This window comes from Amblyomma maculatum, chromosome 6, assembly GCF_055883805.1.
Source record: "Amblyomma maculatum isolate TAMU_Amacu chromosome 6, ASM5588380v1, whole genome shotgun sequence".
Lineage (NCBI taxonomy): Eukaryota > Metazoa > Arthropoda > Arachnida > Ixodida > Ixodidae > Amblyomma > Amblyomma maculatum.
Window position 1 is genome coordinate 82667333 of NC_139349.1, and position 8354 is coordinate 82675686.

Consider the following 8354-nt stretch of genomic DNA (forward strand, 5'->3'; position numbering starts at 1 on the left):
GGCGTAGCTATTACTGCAAAAACAAATCTGCAACTTCAGGGGCATAATGCCGCATCCTAATTTTTAGGTCGTTTATATAACGCAGTGTTTTAGAGACTACAAAAGCTAAGTTTGGTATGTATGCTGGTGGGTTTTTCGTCAATGCAGACCTCATGTACGTGACCGAGCTTCATATCTATATGAATAATTAACTAAAATGAGCTTATCAACTTGTTTATTTTTGATTCTAAAGCTCCAGTATTATAGAGTGAAATTTAAGGCCATTGGCACCAACGCTGAGCCCAGTTTTCAAGCTTCGTTAATCGGCAGTAAAATATAAGCATTTTAAACTTCGTTGGGTCTATACTTTTGGGCAATGCATATATATACTCAGAAAATATGACATGCGGCATTTCTTACGCATCAAATACATAAACTGTTCAAACACGTGATTATGTATACCGATGAATAGAAGATGGCTCTGGCGACATTACCACGCGTAACGACATCATTGTATAAGTATGCAGCGCGGGAAAGCCAACTCAACGAGCTTTCAAATGCGCTTCTTTGACATTCGACATTTCGAGCACAGTGCCGATTAAGAAAATGTAGAAATTGGGCTCACTTTTGACGTTCATGGCCTTGAATTTTGCCATATTTCCTCTTAAAATAAAGAATAAAAATTGATTACGTAATTCTACATAATTAATCAAATAATTACCAGGCTCTCTCACAGACAATTTCTCTTGGCTTTTTTTTTTTTTTCGATACCACTGTCTTCCTAGAAATTCTGCCACCCCTTACACAGTGCCCAATGGGACTGTAAGGTATTTCAAATGAATAAATAAATATATTTCCTCGTTGCTTCGCGCATACTGTGCAGACGTGTTTCTCGTAGTTCTCTTTAAATACTAGTTCGAAAGCGGTTGAAAAATTACCCAGTATTTCGCCCTTACAACTCGCACCAGGGATTTTAGTGAAAAAGGCGTCTTCGACAAGCTCACATGAATCTGTATCAAAATTTATTTTTTGGGTGTAACAAAAATCTAAGTTCATAAAGTGAGGACCAACAGTACAAGCAGGTGCACAATGACCCTTTAGCTGAATCCCACACTCAGAGAGTAGCCGCGTGCTTACTTTCAGCAGCAGCCATGTTGATCCGTCTTGAGGACTACAGAAGTCGCAGTGTGTGCAGAACTGTGTGCCGGCAGAAGAAAAACAACGGTTTCACTCAAAGACAAGCTGTCTGCCTCACGGTGCGCCTGCGGCATTCTCCCCACTTCTATTTTCCTCCTTTCCTGAGCCTTTATTCTGTGCAGGCATGGTATGACGCGAAAGGAAATCCCCCTTGCTTGAACGGGCCTCTGTGGCTCAGACGACAAACTTCGCAAAAAACGCGCCAACCGGGCCGAGAGGCGTTTCCACGGCAACACCCAGATCCCGGGAGGGTGGAAGAGGAGAGAAGGAAAGGGTCTTCTTCCTCGTCTAAACCCTTTCCTCACCGAAAGACTCGATTAGGCCTCAAAATGGCGTGCCGTGTGCTATAGTCACTCTCGGAGATCTTTCCAGCCTGGAGCGGAGGTGCTTCTTTTTGCAGTGAAGTCACTGAATAAGCGGCAGAATACACCCGATGTTCACAAAGAAGTGAGGGAATTAGCGAATTCTGTCAAAAGGTTTACTAAGTGAGACACTAGGCACCGTTCCACATGTCAGCTAGGGGTACATAGAAACCTTCCTTGTTGGCACGAAGGTGTTAGTCAGTAAGCATTTTCTGTCAAGACCGCTATATGTGCATACATTTTATTCGCTTCTATAAACACTTTGGGTCTCAAAGAACCAAGCAAAGGAGTCAACAACATCATTTTCATAGAAACACTGCTACCACATATTTGCTCATACTGTCTTCTTCCGGTCTTTATACGAGGTGCAGCAGGACTTTTTGACGGGTTAGTTGGTACATGATCGGGATTTTTATAGCGCTTCTGTCCTTTTGTGTCTTTCTTCCTGTGGTGTTTCTTCAGCGCTATAAAAATCAAGATTATACGAGGTGGACGGGCAATATTACTTTAGCTGACGCCATTCAACGTGAACCTCAAAGTCGGCGCAATGGGCTTGTTGCGTTGCAAATGCTTTTTTTTTTTTCTTCGTTCTCTTTCTGCTCCTGATAGAGTCTCTGAAAAGCCAGCAGGAACTTCGCGAAATGAATAGTGTAGCCCTGCGATAATGTGTGCGCATTCTTAATCTTGAGAAATATGTGAGACATACGCCAGCCTTAGATAAATTATGTAGCCATCGATATTGGAATATTTTGAACCCGGTGCGAGAAGCAAGCATGCATATATGCTTCTTATATGAGGCATTGCTGCTGTAGTGCATCGAGGGTGCGGAACCCGGAAGCAGATACGATTTATGGATCAGCCGGGAGAGGAAGGACATCTAAGAAGGGTCTCACTCGAATTAAGCTTTTCTTCAGTTTTCTTCGTCAACCAGACGGGATTGCGCGTGCTTCTTCCATGTGGGCTTTTTCGCTAAATGGAGAAGAGGCGTTCACCACCTCTCCCGGAAGCATTGACGTGTGAGCGCATAGTACAGCGTTCATCAAGTATCAGCTAGTTCGCCGTCTACCGGTAGATACAGTGCTGCAAAAATGGGCATTCTACACTCATTTTCAATCAGTTCTATTGAACTTTCTGTAGTGTTCATCGTTGCCCTTTCATGAACAACACCATGTATTGATCACATTGTTAACGGAACTGGCGATGTGCAATCTGCGGTTGCACAATGCAACAAAAAAAAAAAAAAATTCAGAACAGCGATGTCCAACTGATATTACCGCTGTTCTACCCGTGCACTAGGCAACGCGACACTACTTGTTCTTGAGCTGTCGCCGCCGGTACTACACCCAATGTATTGACACTAGAATGTAATCAACAAGTCAGATGAAAACGCGCACTTCTCCAGATTTTGTTAATCACGCTGCAGCAATGTCAACTTGCTGAGCTTGCAGTTCTACTGCTATGTAGCGAGCGATCCCAGCAGCACAAGACGGCTTCAACAGCTGCTACTAAGAGATGCGAACGCTTCCTTCCAGCGCATTTTCAGCGCGAGATGGTACAAAGTTTCATGCAACTCGTACCATACATGGTGCAAAGTGTACGTCCTCTCCGTTTAGTACACCAGCGATACATCATTGCCGTCTGCGCCTGGCTGCTGCCTTGCCCAGCCCGACCAAGCAGACGAGCAGGCAGCAGCCGTGGCAGCGGCGGCGGCGGCGGCGGCGTTTTTTCGTTCTTATTTTTTTTTTTTTCCGTGCAACCGGGGAAAATGCGCCGTCCGCTGCAGTAGCGCAGCCGGCATAAACAAGGCACAAGTAAATAGGCACCGCGCGTAGCCGGGAGCCCGCGCTCACACGCTGCGGTACATGGCGGCCGCCGGAACCAATCAGGAGCCGCTGCTTGGGAATCAATGACGGCGAGCAACATGGCGTCCTCATTGCTTCCTGTGCGCTGCCGCCATCTGGTGGTGACTAGCGGAAATGAGCTACCGCATTTCGTCGCCTGCAACTAGCAGAATTGTCCTGTCTCGGGCCCCATGCATATTTAAACATGCACAAATGAGCGGTAACAAAATCGCTTGTCAGTCTCGCAGTGTTCGACTTCTACGGTTTTAGTTGTAGCCCATCTGGAGCCATCAGCGCTCGACTTCCATACATTAATTGGCTTTACAAACCAGGTACCTTAATTATTCTCTCCGCCAATATTTCTTGCAGCAGTAGAGAAGCAGTACCGAAAAGCATAAGCAAGAGGATGCTCTAACCACACGAAAGAGAAAGGGTGATAATTACATGCGATAATTAAATAAACCATACCATGTGTTTCTGACTGTTTGCATATCGTTATTTTAAACCCTGCGACAGGTACGCCGGTGCTGTGTCTGCAGGTGGATTGTACAGCAAGGCGGGTGTTGTGTACGTGATAGATTTCAGTGATGCAACGATCAATTAACTAAAATTGAGTAAAGAACTTTTCCTATTTGATTTCGGGGACAAACATTCAATTAAGAACTTTAAAGTTATCAACATAGCAGTCGAGACTATTTTTGTATTTTCTTTATCATCAATGAGTTTCGAAATATTTAACATCAAAAATGCTCTTTCTTCAGCTCGTAAAGTTGGCTTCTCGCAACGCACGTTTTTGAAATGGAGTCGCTAGGCGTACTCATGACGTGTAAATCACGTTTACTGCTTCTACAATATAAAATAAAAAGACGGCTTCCGTATTTGGTGTATTAAAAGGTGCAAGAAACGCACTTTAAATACGTGTATTGCAGGAAGTCCACTTTCCGAGCTAAAAAGCGTATATACGACGTCAAATATTTCGAACTGCATCGCCGATAAAGTTTTAAAACAGTTCAGAACCTTTATGTTGACGGCCTTCAATTCCTTAATATAATGCTGTCCCTAATGTTAAAGCACAAAAGGTTATTGGTTAATTTTAGTTGCTTTATCCATTAGTTACTGAGCTTTATCACGTACATATGTTCGCCTTGCTGTAGAATCCACCTGCACAAACCGCGCTGACGTATGACTTGTAGGGTGTAAAACAACGATTTGTAAACATTTAAAAGACCTGGTATATACCAACTGCAAAGTTGTTCATACAATGAGGAAGACGTCATAGAAACTCGTTATAGATGCCATCTTGTATTCATCATGCACTCTAATGGTATGCCAAAGTTTTTTTCTTTTTGATACTTGCTTTTTTTTTGTCCTGCAATTGAAGGCTGCAGAAGCTATAAATAAATAAATAAATAAATAAATAAATAAATAAATAAATAAATAAATAGCAGGCTGGCAAAGAAAGTGTCAATTTTAACCTTACAAAACTGATTGCGCAGAAGTTGAGTAAAAAATAATACTAATAAAATTGCAGCAGCCACTTATTATGAGTAAGTGAGGAAACGCGTGTTTGGGCTTACTTATAAAGCTATAACCAACGATATTACCTAGACCTATATTTCGTGCATAGTTGGGGAAGGAGCAAGGCGGCAAAAAGAATCGAAAGCTATGGAAACGCTAATACAAGGACATGCAACGGATGAGATGTATACCGTTGCGAGGCTGTCTGTTTCGACGAACTTAAGATATTTAGCAAGGTGCAGAGCGTAGCGATTGCGTGATTTCAAGATCTGCAGATAGCACAGATTAATAAATTCAATGGTAGAGAGTTGTTATAGGAAAAAACAGATAAATCAAGACAAAATACACAGTAGTTCGAAAGCAAACGGCCGAAGTGGACTGCAGCGTTGAAGGGCCACTGTCCACCCTATTGAAAATATTTTCTTCCCCGGTGACTGTGAGGCTTCGCCTCAGAACGCAAGGCCGCAAAAAAGTTTTTGAAAAGATTAATTAACAACGCAGTTACAGCCAGCGCAATCAACCGACTTCGCGGTCCTTCTCCTTCTTATACGAAATTAAGAATCGCCGATCGTCCAATCGCAAATATGTTTCTCAAAAAACAAAAGGCCCTGCTATGATTTGTCACGCCATAAAGCCTCGAAAATATACAAGACAAAACTAGCAGAACTGTCCAGCATTATGTCAATAAATGCAATGTAAGCGAATTCCAACAGGGAAGACTTGAAACAGCTCTAACGCGCAGAGAAGAATGAAGGAAATTACGCATAACCAGGAGCATGCATATTGCTAAAGCAAAAGACTAAAACACCAGTTTGAGTACATGGAAGATAAGGAAATCTGGCTTAACAGACGAACTCAATACTGATTCATAATATAGTCAGTGAAAGAACCGCGGCGGTAATAGTGAAATGGAGGCATAGATAAAATAAAAATTTTGGAGGCAGAGAAATTCGGGAAAGTCACAGAAACGATTCAAAATGGAGAGGGGACATAAAGTCAGGTGAGGACACAGAAATAAAATGCGCGCAAAAGACTTGCAACATCGAGCAGGCACTCTATGTTTTTTTTTTTTTTATCGAATATTCAAATGCCAACATCCGCAATTCGAGTTGGAGATGCAAGAAAGCTAAATCAGCGTATACATCTTAGAGAATCATCAGTGCATAAGGTATGAATACTGACAGTGGTGTAAACAGCAAAAAAAAAAAAAAAAAAAAAAAAAGAAAACGAATACAAAGAAACAACCATGTCAACGGGGAATTTACCACCAGCGTAACTCAAACTAAAACAGCATGAAACAATAATATGATCTTATCGGGCACTGGAGAAGATAAACGCGGGTAGTAACAACGTCCGAAAGGTAAGTACTCCGTTCTTTTTATAGCTGGAGGGCAGAGAGGGGGTGGCCTATACTATAAACCTTTTCTGCAGTTTCATTTCTGCACTTCTAACGAATTGTTAGTGTGAGAGAAACCTAATGTTTATCTTTTAGGTATTATGTTTTACGAGTTCTATTTATTTCACGCTATATGTTTTCAACAAAGTATATATTTCCTGCGTTTGCTACCATAGGTCGTCCCATATTTTGTGGTGTGACAACAGAACTGTTGAAAATGAAATCACTAAAGACGACCAGGCCACCCGATCTCGATGCGAATGTCTCAGACGCAGCACGCATATTTTGAGACGGTCGAACATAGGTCGTTTACATGTAACTGCTCGTATTCTATAAACGTCTGTGGTGCGCTCTTAAAATTTCAATGACAATGATTAAGCACTCGTCTAGCTTTAACAGCTAAGTAACCGACATGATAATTCCAAGGCCAGTTTGTCACATTCCACGCCAGCACTGAGGGCGTACGCAACGTCACACATTATTCTTCAGCCACCTGCGCCAGTTCTCTCTTCCTGGAAATTTGTACAGTTAGGAGACAACAAGCCAACTGACATCCGCAGACCGACGTCTGCCAACTCGGCATCGTTGCTTCGCCAGAGATTTGAAGAGCAAGATACTCACCTGCCTCAAGAGTTCATTGTAGCGTACGTGGATATGGAAGCCTGCAAGGCTGTGAAGCCAAAACAGCAATCCTGTCCACGGAGACTAGCCTGAATCAGACCTCTACGTTTCAGCTTTCGGAGCCATGCGCTTACATCTTTCTGTGCTGATCTCGTGGCAGTTCAGGAGGCACTCTCTCCGTGGCTTCCATAACCATGCTCCCTGCAGCCCACGTTGTAATCCGCACTGACGCACTTCAAGCAGTGCGGTTGCTCCGACGTGTCAGCCACTGCCCTAAAATTTGCCAAGATATCCACCAGCTTGCGGCGCGCATCCCGCTGTCAGTACGCATTGAGTGGGTCCCACGGGACCTGCTGCCTTCCCAAAGTCAAGCAGATTTAGCGACACGCCTCGTGAACCAAGACGCATCAATCCCACGGCTCCTTGAAGTGGACGACGCTACGCTCTTTTTATCAAGAAAGGAACACCTCCGGCGCGGCACACGTGCACTTATCCCTCCGTGTGCGGTATCCCTTCCCCGCGGTCTCACCCGTGCAGAGGAGGTTGCGCTTAGAAGGATCCGGGTCGGTGTTGCCCTCACACCAGCTGTCACTAGGACGTGGTCTCACTTCCGTCACTTATATCCCCGCCCAGGGTGCCCGATCTGTAAAAATGAAAATGTTGAAGTCGACATTCACCACTTGCTGTGGGACAGTGCCCAGCACTGGAACCAACACGAATCCGGCACCTGAGAATAGCTGGCCTTTCAGCAACCAATACTGCCTCATATATCGCTTGGACGCAAGGACCTCATCATCGATCACTCCTCGACTTCATAAAATCAGCCAACCTTTTTCCATTCATTTAATCATTTATTCATCCTTCATCTCATACCCTATACTGATGCCGTGAGGTAATAAATATTGATAAAAAAATTCGAAATATGATTAACGCAGAAATATTTGTAGTTAGGAATCAAGAAAATTTCTATAGAAGCACAGCAGTGGCTGTCTTTTACTAGTAAATCTGATTAAATTAAGTTTTAAAGCTTGACGTTCATTTCCCACCCTTAACTGGCACCAAATCAACTCAGCACTTAACGCCATTTTGGAGTGTTCTGAAATGATCATCAAATGCTGCACTATGAATATAAGAATAACATGCGTAAAACCTTATATTAACAGAGACGTTGTCTGCCAGGCCATTTATAGGTATGTAGAAGCAAAAAAAAAATAATAATAATAAGTACCGAAGGCGTAGAAGAAGGCTCATGTAATATTAATTACGGGAAACTTGAGGTTGAAGGCCTAAATGATTTAAAGACGGCTTACTTTAAACTGGCCTATTCTTACAAGACATTATTTGTCAAGCTGGTTGATAACAGAAGCAAATGAATGTCGAATTTCAATGAAATAATATGGCAGAGGGGTGCTTTATAATTATTCGTATTTATGTCATCGA